The sequence below is a fragment of the Cavia porcellus genome, unplaced genomic scaffold (assembly GCF_034190915.1).
Source record: "Cavia porcellus strain 051 isolate PalLab524CR breed Dunkin Hartley unplaced genomic scaffold, mCavPor4.1 scaffold_30, whole genome shotgun sequence".
Taxonomy (NCBI): domain Eukaryota; kingdom Metazoa; phylum Chordata; class Mammalia; order Rodentia; family Caviidae; genus Cavia; species Cavia porcellus.
This window is the reverse complement of record NW_026947513.1, coordinates 42,064,638-42,080,274: the sequence shown is the minus strand read 5'-3', so window position 1 is coordinate 42,080,274 and position 15,637 is coordinate 42,064,638. Positions and strand designations below refer to the sequence as shown.

Sequence of the window (15,637 nt, the reverse complement as noted above, 5' to 3'; positions counted from 1 at the left end):
GATGTCTGCAGACTAAGAAAATCTATAGCTATGTATCCTTTCTGTAATTCTTTTGGCATGGCGGGGGGGGGGGGCTTCTGTTTAATTCCTTGATTTTAGGGCTCTTTCAGATAAGAACACATGCTGGCTTCCTAAAATCCCACATTTAATATGAGGGCTAAACGGGGTTTGGTCTTAGCAGTGAAACTACAGCATGTGTGGCTCAGCGTTTGTTGGCATGGGAATCTCTAATATTTTAGTTCACCATTGTTGTGTAAGGGGAGTCATTGTTATCAAAACTTCCTAGGCTTCCGGATTTTCAAAATCAGTCACAGATATTTTGTAGCCTTTTGTCTGAAAAATGTGTCCCCTGTAGCTTTAACATAGGGTCTTTTACTTGGAACTTTGAATTTCAGGCCAACCTATTCTTAATGTGTCATCTTTTAGGGGTCTGTGACTGTATTTATCTCTGCTACATACAGTGTGAGTGTTCAGAGCAAATGTTTTGCTGCCAGAGTTCTGTTAACTTAAATTTCAAGTGTTGTTGAGTGAGTACTTGGAGGGATTGGGAACAGAAGAGTCCCTTAGAGTGAGGTGAGGTTAGCCTGGGCAGGGTGTCAACTATCACTGTCTCATCCCTTATATCCATCGACTGACCATGCAGTAGCTGTCCCCAGTGAGGTCATCTGGACGTTCTGTGTTCCCAGCTCAGAGATGTGCTTGCCTCAGTGGCTCAAGAGGACTCTATAGGCAATGACAAGGTGTCACTCATTCACATTTTTATTGGACAACACAGAGTTGTGTGTAAAACATCCTGTTTTGTTTTCAGGTCATTACAGATCACTACATCTCTTACAGTTGTTAAATACCTGCTTAACATCCCTGACACAATATCCAGTGTGTAAACTTGAAGAGTTATTAGGAAGGTGAGGGAAATAATCACTTGAAATGAAGTCAGCAACAGATTGCTAGGGGCAGGTTTAAAAAGGGGGAGAAATGAATTTTAAGATGAACTCAGCATGGGAAGCTTAACAGCTATTCCAATGCAAGTTAAAAATACAGAGAAGATTAAAAATATCTGTGGGTGAGGGTGGGTTTCTCTAAGTGCTGAAATACAAAATAGAATTTTATAGGAAATGGAAAAGGGGAGATTGAAAGGAATAGATAAAGCTAGCCATCAAGAAACGCAGGCACACCATAAGAGAGGCAAGAAAGCAAAATGAAATAATGTAGCTCAGGGACTCAGAGGAAATAAAAAGAGTTTCTATAAATACACCCGAGAGAAAGAACAAAACAGGGAGAAAAACACGGCGGAGTAAAATCGTTGAGCAGGCAGGTTTAAGAAATGACCACAAGCCAGTCGCATCTTTTATTCTTCTCAGTTGTCAGTGAAATCTAGAAAAAAAGAATAAAAAAAGGAAATTGAGTGTATATCTGTGTGTGCATGTGTGTAGAAATGGAGGAAGCTACTAATGACAAAAATAGACAATGTTATTATTGCAGGAAAATAGCAACTAGAGAATAAAATTTTATGAAGTGCTCCTTATAGGTTAAAACTAAATGCCTTTCACATTTTTGAAAGAAGAGCACATTATAATTCCTAAGAGTGTCCAGGGGAGAAAGCTAAGATACAAAGGTCGTACAGTTTCAGTGGATTCCCCTAGCTAGGAATGAATAGGAGGAAATAATAGACCGCGTGTATGAAGAATTTGAATTTTTACTTCAGAATTTATTATGTAGTTAGAGTCATTAAGGAAGCAGGGTTTTCATCATAACTGTAAAGTCGTTCATTTTATGATTTGTTTCATCCCAAGACTTGATAGGAGATTTTAGGTTCCAGTATTTTTTAGGTAGAAATGTCACAGTCTAGTTTTTGATGGGTTTTTATTTTGTTACTTTTGCTCACAGAGGGGTTGGAAGGAGAAGAGGTGTTATTTTTAATTTCAGTGTTGTACAGGACGAGCCATATTGCACTTCAAAAGACAAAGAAAACAGAATTCCTGTTGCCATGATCCAGCCTTAAACTCGAGCATAATTATGCCTTTTATGCTGTGCTGCTGTTGAATGTGTTCAGTGGTATTCATGGTGACATGGAGGAAAGATGCCAGCAAGTGGCAGCTCCACAGTCCCGTGGACGCTTTGCAGTTCATCCTTGTCCTTCTGCCTGGACATCCCGCCATTTCCTCTTCAGAGTGCAGGCTTTTCCTTTCTCTCTGCTGATGGTTGCATCAGTGGAAAGTAGGACAGGTACTTCCGCAGCCTCAAAGCTGTCTCCTTGTGTGGTACATGCTGTCACTTCTTAGCAGCAGCAGAGCTAATTGGCAATGATACTTTAATACACTTAATCTGCGGGCTTTTCGGCACTTGGGAGATGCCTGTTCCATTACCAGAAACAGAGGGAAAGATAAAATCAATATAAATGGGGTTAATAATTCTATCAGAAATAAATCTAGCTGCAACACAGGTAGCTTCAAACCAGATAATTTAGAAATAGTTTGGATAATTACTAATTAGGTTGCTTGACAGTGAAATTTGAATTATTCATGAAAAGCTGAAAGCAGAGAATAATTTATTTCTGAATACCTCTAAAATTAATTAGAATGGTATTTATTATATTTTTCACTAGGTGATATGCTGATATTTATTTCTTGCTTTATTTTTGATAATTTTATTTTAGAAATACTGTATCTTCAAATAACAAATAGAGATGATTAAGAATGATCTACCTAAAAATCAGCTAAAGTTCAAAATAAAAGTCAAATTTATTTGGTTATTAAGATGGCTCTTATGAATTTACTTCTTGAAATCATAGAGCACTTCCCATGGTGAATATTTTGGGAACTTTTTCCTCTAATCTATTTCACAATATTGATTTTTATTTTTCAAAATGTGTCGATATTTACTGATGTCTACTTGATATTTATTACCTATAGTTCTTCTTAGATTTAACTTCATTTTTGATGATTGTGGTATATTCAGTATTAGCTTGCAGAATGTCTACTATCTATATATTATATGCTTTTATTTCATTATTAATGATAATTTGAGTAAGTCTTCAGAAATAGAAGCAAATTCTTGATTTTGAATTTTCGAACATCAGAACCATTTAAATATTTATTGATATAATAATGGAGCCATTTAAAAGCAGCTATCGAATGTCATTGTCCCTTTGGCAGGTCATGAAAATAATGTTGCCTTTTCCAAGACTAAAAATCTAATGAAATGTGGTAGCATCTGTAGCTATGAGATGTTTTCTAAAGCTGTTTTTCTCCTACCTTAGTGACGATTCCCAGAGATACTGTCCAGCAGGGTACATTTCTTAGCAGCCTTCCAAGCTATGTCCACAGCATGTGATTCTTCCTATAAAATATGAACAGAAGTCATTCTTATTAGGTCCAGTTTGGAATTTGCAAGGTTTGTAAGAAGTACAGTTCCATTTTTTCCTTAGCTGAAAGTAAAGAAGACACCATCAAGACCATCTGTATTCTCTTATCTTGAATTTTTAGTTGTCACTGTAATAACCAAAATAGTGAGTTGACTAGCAAATAGTCTAGTTGGAAGTCTGTGGCATGAATCCAAGCAGGAAATAAGAAGGGACTGAGGCATAGCTGTTTCAGCAGGAGCAGAAAAAAATGATTCAGATGGAGCTAGTGAGGCGATGGAATTGAAAACATTGGATGGCTGAAAGTCGAGAAGGATTGAATGAGTAGGATTGAATGAGAACGATTGAATTAAAGGATGGCACGGAATGAAAACACGGACTGAAGCAGGGTGAGGCACCATCCTGTCATAGAGGTCTTTATGGAATGCCATCAATAGCCCTCCTGAAATATTCAATTGGAACTCCAGAGGAAGGTCTGGGGTAGAGACAGGTTTTAAACCTACATCATGTTGGAATTATAGAAGCAAATAAGACTACACTGAAGACTGAATCACAGTGTGAAGAAAGTGCCTTCCCTAGGGTGGAAAGCAGGGGTCAGACATGAAGACACGCACTGAAGGGTATTGTCACAAAAATGTTGATAAAATGACTCTGTTTAGCAAAAAATGATTCAGTAAATGCTGCTTCATATCTGCAGGCTTTGGACAGGGCTGTGCACTGGGCCATCAGAGGGAAGCAAGGCAAATTTGCAGTGTTTGAGGATGAATTATGCTGGGGTACATAGAGACCCAATCAGATAACTAAGTGACATCATTGCTGAGGAGAAGACATGTACTCTGAGGGGCAGGGAAGCAGAAATGTGGTGCAGAGTGCAGCCAGTGCAAGCCTCTGGAAGCAGGTCATATGCGGACGTCTGAGTCTGTGACTGTGACCTTTCATTGAGCAGGGGGACAGAAGCACTCACAAGAAACGCTGAGGTCATTGGAACCTGTGCCAAGAACAGTGTCTCTGAGAGGCTGGGAGCAGAGCCAGAATACAGCAAGCTGAGGGCAGAGGCGACGTACGATTGCTGTATGCACTGTGTGCTGTGTTCTGTATAAAATCTAAATGTAGAAAAGAGTTTTGTGGAAGTGTCCAGGAGAGGAGAGATTCTTGGGGTGTAGTTGATAAAATGCTAATAATCTTATTGGGGGCAGGCAGAAAATTCACAGGCCAGCTATAATTTTTTCCCTGAAGAGTCACCCGAGGAAGCAAAAGGCTGATTCATGTTTTTTAGGTTTACTATCAATGTTCATTTTTGATTACGTTAGCTTCTTTAAGTCATTCAGACCTTTCTGCTCTAGTTTACCTAATCTTGCTTGTGTACACACATATTTCTTCCTTTATCTTCTGTTTTCATCTTACTGGATCCACACAGAATAGGATGTATTATTGTCACCTGGAATATATATTAAAATTCACATTTTTGGAAAAGAATTGTTTTGATAAAAATTTTGCGAGGAACAAAGTCAGAAGCCTAATTTTACAATATAGTGAAGATATAAACTTTGGTGTATTTTTATTTTATAATATATTCTCATTACAATAATTTCCCCCATGTTTTGAAACTTTAATGCCTTGGTATCTTTTTCTGTTCCTTCTTCCTTGCCATAAATAAGTCTCCATTCTCTGCAAATTTGTCTTGCCCTCTCACGTTTACCACGACAGCCCGGATCTTACTATGAACCCTAATTAAAAGGCCTCTCTGTATTTTTGTCCCCTCATCTTTCCACATAACCTTCAAAATCCATTATGAGTTTTTTTACTTTACATGCTTCATTAACATTTTGAGTCAACATTATTTCTTCTTGAGATTACACATGAGTTGTATGTATAGTACGTGTTTTTTGAATTTAATTGGGTGTTGTGTAGGCCCTGAGTTTTCTTTCAGATGCCAAGGACTTTGAAGATGCCATCTATATTAGATGTTCCCCAAAAGCCCAGTATGGTCACAAAAGGGGGATTTCTTAGGGGCTGGATTAGCATGTGTGATGCTGGGATTAGGGCTGACCTCCTCCGGGAGATGGTGGTGCCACTCAAATGGCAGGTAGCCAATGGGACACACAGGGAAGGAAGAGGGTCCTGCTCTGCCGCTGGCCACGTGCTGCCCTCTGCCTTCCCCGCCAGGCTTGCCCTGCTTTCCTTCTGCAGTGTGTCTTTCCAGGACACTGTCTCAGAGCTCAGTAGCTAAGACCTGAAACCTCTGCAACTTGTGAGCTAAATAAACTGTTCCCCGTAACTCTGGGTGTCAGGTAGCTTGTCTCAGACATGAGAAAAGTCACTAAGATGCACCTCGTCCTCCGTTTTCGTGGCCCAGTACAGTGTGCACTTCCTTTGCGCTCCTTCTGTGCTGCTCTCCCAGTCACGTGTGTCTTCTCCTTCTGTGGACCACGTGTCCTGCGTGGGTCTCAGCGAGCTTAATTCTAGGAGTCAGCCGGGCTGAGAGTTTTTCTGGAGATGCATTCCAGCTTCTGGAATGCTCCACATGCTTGCCTCAAACTCCATTTCCTCAGTGTTTAGAGCCAGCAAGAGCAGACCTTGTCTTCATGTCATAGCTCTATCTTCTTTCTCCTTGGCCTGTTTCTCTCTAACTATAATTGTGAAAGGTTCCATGGTTTAAAACATAAATGATTAGGTTTGACCCCTTGGATAGTCTGAAATAATTTCCCATTTCTAACTCTTTATTTCAAGCATGTCTGTAAAGTTAATGTTTTATAGGTCCAGAAAAGTGGGACCTGGCCCCTGGAACCATCAGATAGGAAAGCTTATCAGTCAGGCAGAGAATACTTATTTATTTATTAAACCAATAAATTAAAAATAAACTCAATAAATTAAAATTATTTATTGAGAAGCTACTATATGGCCATACTATTATAGAAACCTGGATATACTATTGAACATCACTGAAATATTAATTTTGTCGAATACTCATTCTTGTGTTACATGTTGGAGATGAGATTGAGCTGTACCTCTTGTCAATTACATTTCCATGTTTCCAGTCTGAATAGACAGTATTTGAGTTTTGTTTAAATGAGTTATTGTTAGGTTTTATCAGTTAGAACTAAAATGATGCTGTTTAATTCAGGTAGTCATAGACTAAACATACTTCATCTGGGTTATACAGAGATACTGTAGTTATGATGAGTGCAAGTTTAAGAATATCCAACAGTTTACCATTTAGAGCACTGCTCGCTCCTCGGGTATTTACTGATTCTTTTTTTAATTTAAAGAGAGAGAAAAAAACCCAAAGCAATAAAAGGGTACAAGTAATACAGAATTTCAAGAAAAAAATATTCAGTAAGAAATCACTAGTTAATAGATTACATGTTGTCATCTTAGAAACAGTTGTCCAAATTACATAATTAAAGCACACAAAGTAGACATTCATACAGTGAGATTGCAGCCAGTTCTGTTCAATGATCCAACAAAAACTCAGTAATATGGTTTTCTATCCTACACACTTAAATGTACTTGCAGTTATATCCTTTAGGCCACTTTCTTTTCCTCTATTTTTTACAATAACAATTACACTTTTTGGGTTTTATTACTCCCATAGTTCTTATTACTTTTTTTTTGAAGAGAATAAAACGAAATGTGACAAAACAAAACAGAGTCAGAACAGAAGGATGGACATAGTATATGATGCAAAAATAGAATACCAGGTGATCAAAAATGATTACCATTATGCCTCTTGCTATCTTGAAAAGAGTTGCCCATATCATCAGATATAATAAAATTGAACAAAACAGTGCAGAACAAGACCAATAAAACCTACACTGGAGACCTTACAGGACTTCAAAAGAAGATAATAGTCAAACCATAATGGGCATCATAGTAAATCTTATTGCCTTCAAAGTGGTTGCCTATACCCTCAAACTTGATACTATCAAACAAAACAGAATATAGTAAAATCAGAACAAGATGGGGAGAGCAATACTGGGGTTCAAATCAGGTTAATAGGAAAACAAAAAAGTTACTGTAATATATCCCACTATTTTTAAATTTAGTTTCCCTTAATTAAAAAACAAGAAAAAATAAATTAATTAAAAAAGTGGGAGATTGAGATAAAAGAGGATATAGTTACTGATTAAACATTAGATATTTCAATGAAAATGAGAATGATCCTCGGTAATTCCTTTTCTCTGTAAAGCTTAAAGTGTATCCAATGAAAGATGCTAAATTAAAGAATCCACAAGGAGGTCTGAATGTTGTTAAATTAATGAGTATGCTATGAAATATCAAATTATGACACTGCCACAAGATGGAGGTAAATTCCATGAAGAAAAATAATCACATGCAGTTTGCTGCCACAAGGGAGATGAACACAGGCCCAGTTAGTTTAGTGCAAACAAGTTTTAGGAACATTTAACGTTATTCCAGGGCCGCTGATGGATGACTTTCATTTGCAAGTGAAATCCGAACTGCAGATGCACTTCCTAGACCAAGTGTGAAATTATAGATTTCTAAATTAGGGTCAGCAGTGCAGTCAGACTCAGCCCATCACACTGTGGAGTTCATCATTCAAAACCTGAAAAGGGTCTGAGGTGCGTTTGTCTCATCTATAAACCTTTTTCTACTTTTAAAACTCTCTTGCAGCTGAAATATTCTTCGTATCACTCAATTCACAATGCAAACTTATTAAAATAGGTTCTCTCTTCATAACAAACACACGCATTTGATGCTATGGCAAAGGACAGTGGTAGCACTGAGTATAAATGTACCAAAGTGACTCAAAAGTAAGTAGTGTACTGCTAGCTCATTTCACCAGTGGATTGAGTTTAAGAGGTTCCTGGTGGACAGGTAATGAGAAGAAAGTTCCATTCTGAACTAAAGACCTTTAAAACAAGGAGTTCTCCTAACCTCAAGTGCTTTGAATTTGGCTACAGTCAAGGGTTTACAAGGTCACTTAAGAATTCCAAAGTTAAATTGAAACTCTGAAATTCTCCGGTATTTTATTTCTAACAGTCAATCAGCACTTCCTTGGGCTGTTTAGAATTCTAGTTTTAAATATTTGGTTTACATTTGTTGTTTGCTGGTGAATTCTCTTTGAGTTCAAGACTATCTGCATCTTATATGTATTTATGTCTTCTGAGACATCATAGAAAGATGCTTTGAATTTTATAGGCTTTTGCTAAATATTTGTTGAATATATGTGACTCTTAAAATGAATTCTTTTGAAAAACAATCAAGGGGTAAAATGCTGCAGAACAAAGAGATTTTTATTTAAAAACATGCAAAACACCCTGATAATCTCAATATAGAATAGTGCCAAAACAAGTTTCTTAAAGCTTATATGCCACATTCTGTTCTTTTAATTGAGGCCTTAAACTATCTAAACCTTATGAGAAAGTTAATTTAAATTTTTGAAATATAAAATTATTTCTCGGTATCGAGTGATTTCTTTTCTAGCCTAAACTGACTCAATAATACTGATGGCATAACAATGGTGACTTAGGGGAGTATCTATTTGATATTCTGTCCACAGAATTTTTGTGATAAATATTTTGAATACTATTTTTCAGATGCAAATAGAGATAGATCTCTGGTCTTTCTTCCTCTGATTCTTCCATAGAATTCATTGTTAGGATGCCTGCTGGGCTCTTTTCTTTCTTTCTTTCTTTTTTATTTTTTTGAGAAATGTGCATTGAAAATTTTCCAACTCAGCAGAGCTTCTCAGAACATCCAGAAAACAGGTGGTTGTCTGTTATTGTTAGAGGGTGACCCTTAGTGTTGGGCACAGTGCAGCTTCTGGCTCATTGTGATTACGTCCTCAGACAAGGCAAACATCATATTCCTTCCCAGAAAGCTTATGGAGTTCTGTGCACGTTTGGTTGGTATCTTCTGCACGCCCTGTGCTAGTCTTTAGATGTGGCTCCATTTATTTTGCAAGGCCGAAGTACTGTCTGTTCTTATAAGGAAGTCTGCTCCTCTGGGTAACCGGGCACATGAAAGAGACGGGTGGGAAGGCTCAGCAGGGCTGTGGCTGCTCATTCCTGCTCTTCATTTAGGCAGGAGCTCTCTAGCTTTCCTGTCTGGGGAGGCTCATTGCACCTGTTCTGGCTGGTTCCCTGGACACTCTAAAGGGCTCATGCTCTAGGGCTTCTCCTTAGTCATCACCTGTGTCTACAGAAAAGGTTACTTGTTTATCTGCTCCCCCAGGCAGACACTTTACTTCCTAACACAGACCTCTGCTACGTAAATATTCCTTTGCAGCTGCACTGCTGGACCCTGCTCAAACTGCACAATTTGCATTTGCTAAAGTGGACATTCGGTTTGCATTTCCTGCCTGTTGTTCTTCTTACCCATGATCAGTTGCCTCTGTGAGAGAGGTTCCGAGACTTGCACTGCCAGGGTTCTTTTCTTTGTCCTCTTGGGCTGCATGACTTGCTCTCAGTGTGACAGCTACACTGAAGGGCCTGAGAGATGGACTTCTATGCTAGAGGAAAAGATACTGGATTTCATCTCTGATGGTCATGAATTGTGTGGTTTGAACTAAGTTTTTTTATGTCTTGATGCCCCTGTGTCCTTATTTTAAAACTAAAAACTCATCCACAGAGATACCGCAAGCAATGAATGAAAATTTGAAATTCCTGACCTAGCATCTGGTAACAGTGAAGACTTAATAAATGATAGTTATTATTAAAATTGTTGTCGCTATGTATGAGACTCAGATCATGCTGCCCCAACATGTAGAGGAAATGGCAGAGGAGGCTCTGACCTTCTGTCACCTTTCTGCCCAGAAGCAAGAGCTTCAAGGAGCTGTGCCAACTACCTCACTGGAAAGTAGTTCCTAAGATCCCCATTCCTGGTGCCCGATACTCAAAACTAAGAAGAATCAGACCAAAGTTTTCCCCCTTATTACCAATACATCATACCCTCTCTTCGTACCTTTGTACTTTATACAACTACATATTTTTCATCAAACTTGTTCATAAAAATGCACAGGATTTCCTGAGTTTGGGGGTGTTTATTTTTAAAGACTGCTGTGTCATGTAACTTTTCTCTTATTAATCTATCTTTTAGATGGGTATGTCTGCCATGACTCCTGCAGTATTTGAGAAAAAGATGTCACTTTGTCTATCCTACATTCTTACACAGGATATTGATGGTCTATGAAAAAAAATGATTCAGACCATTATACAATCCTTCTCATCTTTCCATTTGTAAATTCTGGTGATCTCACCAAGATTTAGAGCATCTTATGTATTTAGAACTGGCTTGATTAGGTCATATATTTTAGAATCATCTGCATTTGACTTTATACATTGTTTCATATTTCTCTACTTAGTATTAGTTGAATAGATATTATTAAAGAATTTCCAAAACCTAGGTGGATATAGGCTAAACTTACTCATTTTAAATTCTTGAGTATGATTTAGTAAGTCATAGAGCATACTTGGACTCAAACTCTCACAATCAATTAGACACGAAGAATGTCTCTGTTTTACTCCTCTGTTTTCATCTTTTTTGGGTACAGTGAATGCCAGATGGTTGAGGATGTTTTTAGCTGTTGAACAGAATGGACCACACTCTGTTCCTGGAGGACTAAAACCCACATACATGTAGGTGGTTCACGACGCAGAAGTGGAGAAATATAGGGTAGCAAAACACTTTTATATCCAAGGCATAAAATACCTTAATTCATTTGCATTCATTAAATTAACATTCTTCTAAGTAGAGTTGGGGTATAGATGTTGCAAGCTCTGCATGTGTATATCCAGGTTCTTTTGGGAATGCTTCCATCTAAATGAAAAAGAAAAGAAACCATGTTGCTTGAATTCACTGCAAGCATGTCACTTAGACTATGGCATATTGTTATAGGCAGAAAGAGAACTCGAACAGTATTATATCCATCAAAGTGACTGCTGTCAGCAGGTTAAGGGGGGAAAAGGCAATTATTTAAAAGTCACAGTACCATGTAAAATATTGCTTTCAGAAGTTTTTTGGCTTGGAAGTGGTGTCTAAACCTTTTCATCCTTATGAGGTCATATTTTTCAGACTGAATTTAAAGTACATTTAATATGTGTATGTACACATGTCAAGGTAGAGGGGTATTTTGTATATGAATTTAATTAAGCAATAGGCCACCCAGGGACTGGTTTTATAGCACCATTTGTTTCAGGCAAGTTCAACTGCCCAAGCTACTGTGCAATAATGATCTCATAAAATTATTCTCTGGAGGGTCTTATATCTACTATAATGTGCTCTTACTTAAAATTTACTTTAGTAGCAACATTTTTCTTTGTACTTCTACTGTGTACAAGTAATAGTGGGCACAAAATCGTGTGTTTAAAGGTCTTTTGCCTTTCTGTACTTGCTATTGCAAACTGCTCATTTGAAGGAAAAAGAAAAATTTACATGTCACATTAAAAATAACTCCTGGATTTGCTACTTACATCCAGTTATCTTTTGAAATACTCTTATTGAGTGACTGGTAGATGTTTCCACACTAAGCATGATTATTTCATACATGTGCTTGATCTCTTTTTAATCTTACCAGTAATGCCCTGGGATGTCCCAGCAGACAGGTTCTTCTCTGGACCACAATAATTAATGGAGACCTAACTCCAGTTTTAAGTAATTTTCTATTTAGTAAAACAAAACAAAAATGGATTTGCAATGTGTGAGCGATGTGAAGTGGTGTTACAGACTTGGATACGTGAGACATGCTTCTGGGTCCAAACTCAATCTCTGCCTTGAGCAAATTCCGTGGATGCTGACAAGACCGGGCCCTGTCTGGAACCCTGTTCTTCACATGACCCTGAGTATCTTAAATGCATTTCTGCTCTAATGTTAACAAACACATAGATTATTCCAGCAGATGGACTCGAGCACTCAGAATTGACTCCTCTGTAATCCTAATCATTTTTTCTCCTGAATAATATCACATCTTTCTGTGCATAAGATTTTTATTCACCGCTTACAAAATGTACTTGTGTCCAGGTGCTGTGGGGTGTTGGGAGCCTGCCGTATTACCCACGAGAATATAGCCACAAGATGGCGTCCGCCTACCGCCTCGCTGCTCCCTGCCCATTGTGTGCCCAAGATGGCGCACACATCCTGCTTCCTGATTCTTGCTCGGCTTACTGTCCCCGCCATATATGGTAATGATTGATTGCTTCCTTGTTGCCGCCCAATCGCCTGTCCCCACGTGTAATCCCATGATTGGATAACATTAGCTATATAAGCCCAAGTATAGGAAGTGCCCGACGCACAACACGTAGGAAGCCGTCGAGGACGGACATGTATTGAGGTTGCTGCCCAGTCAATAAAGGTGCTTGCAGAGGCTAAGTGTTCGTGTGCTCCATTCCGCGGGACGGAAGTGGCGCCAGAGAGTGGGGGTCATGGGTTTTGCTGCTGTAGTGCTGCTGGTACAGGTTTTGCTTTGGAGGAGAACAAGGGAGCACCAGAGAGGGAAAAGGCAGATGAATTGATCTGCTCTTTCTCAAACACAAGAAACATAAAAGAATCTGGAAAAATATAGTAGTGTTTCTAAAAAGTGCTGAGCACCTATTTTGTTTTACTTTTCATGCTACATTTTGCATTTCCACAGGAACTCAAAGAATACCAATAACGTGGCAGAACTTGAACTGTTTTAAAATATCAGTTCATTAAAAAAATTTATATTTGCCTATGTTTGGACACAACCTTCATGAAGTATGATCCTAGTACTTTGGCAATTAGGCAGGCACACATTAAATAAAAAATTGTGTTGGATTATATATTTATAAAATATTTACTATGATATAATTGATTTTTAAAAATTAAAATCTCAGATTGATTTAACTATTTTATTTAGAACTGATATTTCTAATTGGTTTTGAAATGTTAAATTTGAATATGTAAAAAATTTTAAGATATGTTATTATCTCTTACACTTTGAAATGCTATGGGTGAAAAATAGATTTCATGCACTTTGAATTCAATTGTGGCTTACTTAGTAATTTAAATAATTGAAAATGAGTATGAATTGGGATTTGATAAAATAAAAACTAAAAATGGAGCTCAGGAACATTTTTTAAAAGTTAAAAAAAATAAACCTTCAAAGCAGTAATCTGCTTAAAATTTTAAAACTTGTAAACAGTAAAAATAAGCAGATGAGTGACCACAGTGATTTCTGTGGAACAGGTTAAAGAGACAATGGAACCTGAATAAATATCCTTGGGTTACCACTGACAATTTACGGCTTCTCAGTGTGAAAGTGTTACAGGAGACTGAGTTAGATAGAAATATTATAGGCAGTGAGACAAGGCTAGGTCTTCAAAGAAGCCAGTGCAAAAGCCCAGATACTTGGCAACTGTGGAGCAGACAGACGTCTCCTGCTGTGGGTCAGATCTCAAAACAAAAGATCAAACAAATGCACCCACATCCCAAGGACTGATATTCTAAATAGTTCCCTATCACTCTGAGGAAGCCTAGAGTCACCATTCCAACCCAATAGGGAAGAGTCACTGCTCTCTATGAATGCCCGATTTCTACATGACTGGCTTCCCCATTTGTCCCCGATTTAATCAGTACTACCTGAGCAATTAATCTTTTTGATTAACCATAATTCTGTTGCATCTTATGCCCACCTTGTGAGTTCCCATGTTTTCCCCTACTTTGGACCTGTTTCACCTCGTGGTTTTGAGTTGTAAGAGTCCTTAAAAAGACAGAATCTTTGGCAACTCACTGGCAACTCACGTGGGACCCCATCTGTCTCCTCTCAGACAGAAGCTTTCTTTCTCTCAATAAATATATTCTGCTCTTAACCTCAGTTGTTCCTAAAATTCATTCTTCAATTTTAGAGGACACAAACTCATACCGGACATATAATAGGTTGGGAGTTTCATTTCTCTATGAAAAATTCTTAGAACAGTGTTTGATATTCAATGATTGTTCCAAAAGTTTTAACTTGTATTTATATTTTAAATGGAGTGAATTTTGTTTCTAAAGTTAAAAGTACTAGATGAAAAGAAATAGGAATATGTAGCTAGCTTTCTATGCTATTCTTTCTGTCTCTCTCTCTATCTCTCTCTCTCTGTTTCCCTTATTTGTCTATATTTGGGTTGCAGGAAAGAGTGAATGGAATGGAAAATGTTACTAATATTGGAGGATTGGACTGTGGTTTTATCAAGAGCCTGGAAACAGGGAAAGATGGGATGTACATCACCTATGAAAGAAATGCTTGGAAAAAGCACAATGCTCCTTCCTCAGATTTGGGTGGAAGGTGATGTAAATGTCCTGACAAATGCAGTGCTGTATCTGTCTTCATAATGTGAGGCTGAGTGAGGCAGAATGCCACTCACGGCTTAAGGAGAAGAGAGAAGGACCTACCTTTGTCATCTGAAAGGACTGACATGTTGTATGCAAAGCACTGTCAGCTCATTGTCACATTTTGTCTGGCTGAATCTTCAGAAGTCTGTTTGGAGGAGGAGATAATTTAGAGATTCAGATTTGTTTAAGTGAGCATTTTCTAGGGTGTTGAAGAACTATAAATATATACAACAAGAAAAATTGAGGGAAATGAGAAAGAAGTTCATTAAATTGATATAAACATTTAAGTTTGACAGGTAAGGAAATACATTTGGAAATGTAGTGTTATGGAGAGTTTAAAAAAGAAAGTCAAGAGACCTGAGGTATCTTGAGATCAAAGAAGATGCTGAAGGAAAGAATGGACTCACTAGACCAGGGATGGTGTGTTTGCAGTCTTAGAGTTGGGAGTGCCAGACACATCACTTTGGAAATTCCCATGGGTGTTCTTTCCAAAATTCTTAGACAAAACTTGTGTAGGAATTCAGAGTGTCAGACAAGAATCTTATCCTCTGAAGTGAAACAGAAAAGCAACAATCAGCACTTCATTAATCATGTGTATGGTCATCAAAGTGATGCTTTTAAGGTGTGGTTGATCTTGTAGCCCGAAAATGAGCCCCCCCCCCAACCTTGAGTCCAAAAGTGGGATAAGATGTGTTTTAAAAAAAAAATCAATACTGATTTATTTTATCCTAGGCCCAGCGACACAGTGCAGTTGGAATTTGCAAAAGTTATTTGTCCCTCCTAAAACTTTCCAGACTTTTTGTAGAAAGCACAATTTACAAAGTAAAGGGTTATGGGCATGGATCAGGAAGTGAGAAAAATCCTTGATCTGCTAAGGAATGAGGAAAACCTTTGTTTCCCTTTGCAGAGGACAGAGAAGTCTCTCAGAAATTTACAATCCTTTGTCAACTTATTTTAGCACTCAATTTTAGATAACATCTG

General features: G+C 37.9%; 1 long non-coding RNA gene across 2 annotated transcripts; it reads right to left on the bottom strand.

Annotated features, from left to right (window-relative positions):
- Positions 1–741: 741 nt before the first annotated feature.
- On the bottom strand, positions 742–3,638 carry LOC134474045 (uncharacterized). Of its 2 annotated transcripts, XR_010044618.1 has the most exons (3): positions 3,255–3,596; positions 1,701–2,354; positions 742–1,374 (listed from the first exon to the last, which is right to left on the bottom strand). It is a non-coding gene; the product is annotated as an uncharacterized LOC134474045 (long non-coding RNA). The 2 variants fall into 2 exon arrangements; XR_010044617.1 differs by having other exon boundaries at positions 742–2,354; positions 3,255–3,638.
- Between the last annotated feature and the right edge of the window lie 11,999 nt (positions 3,639–15,637).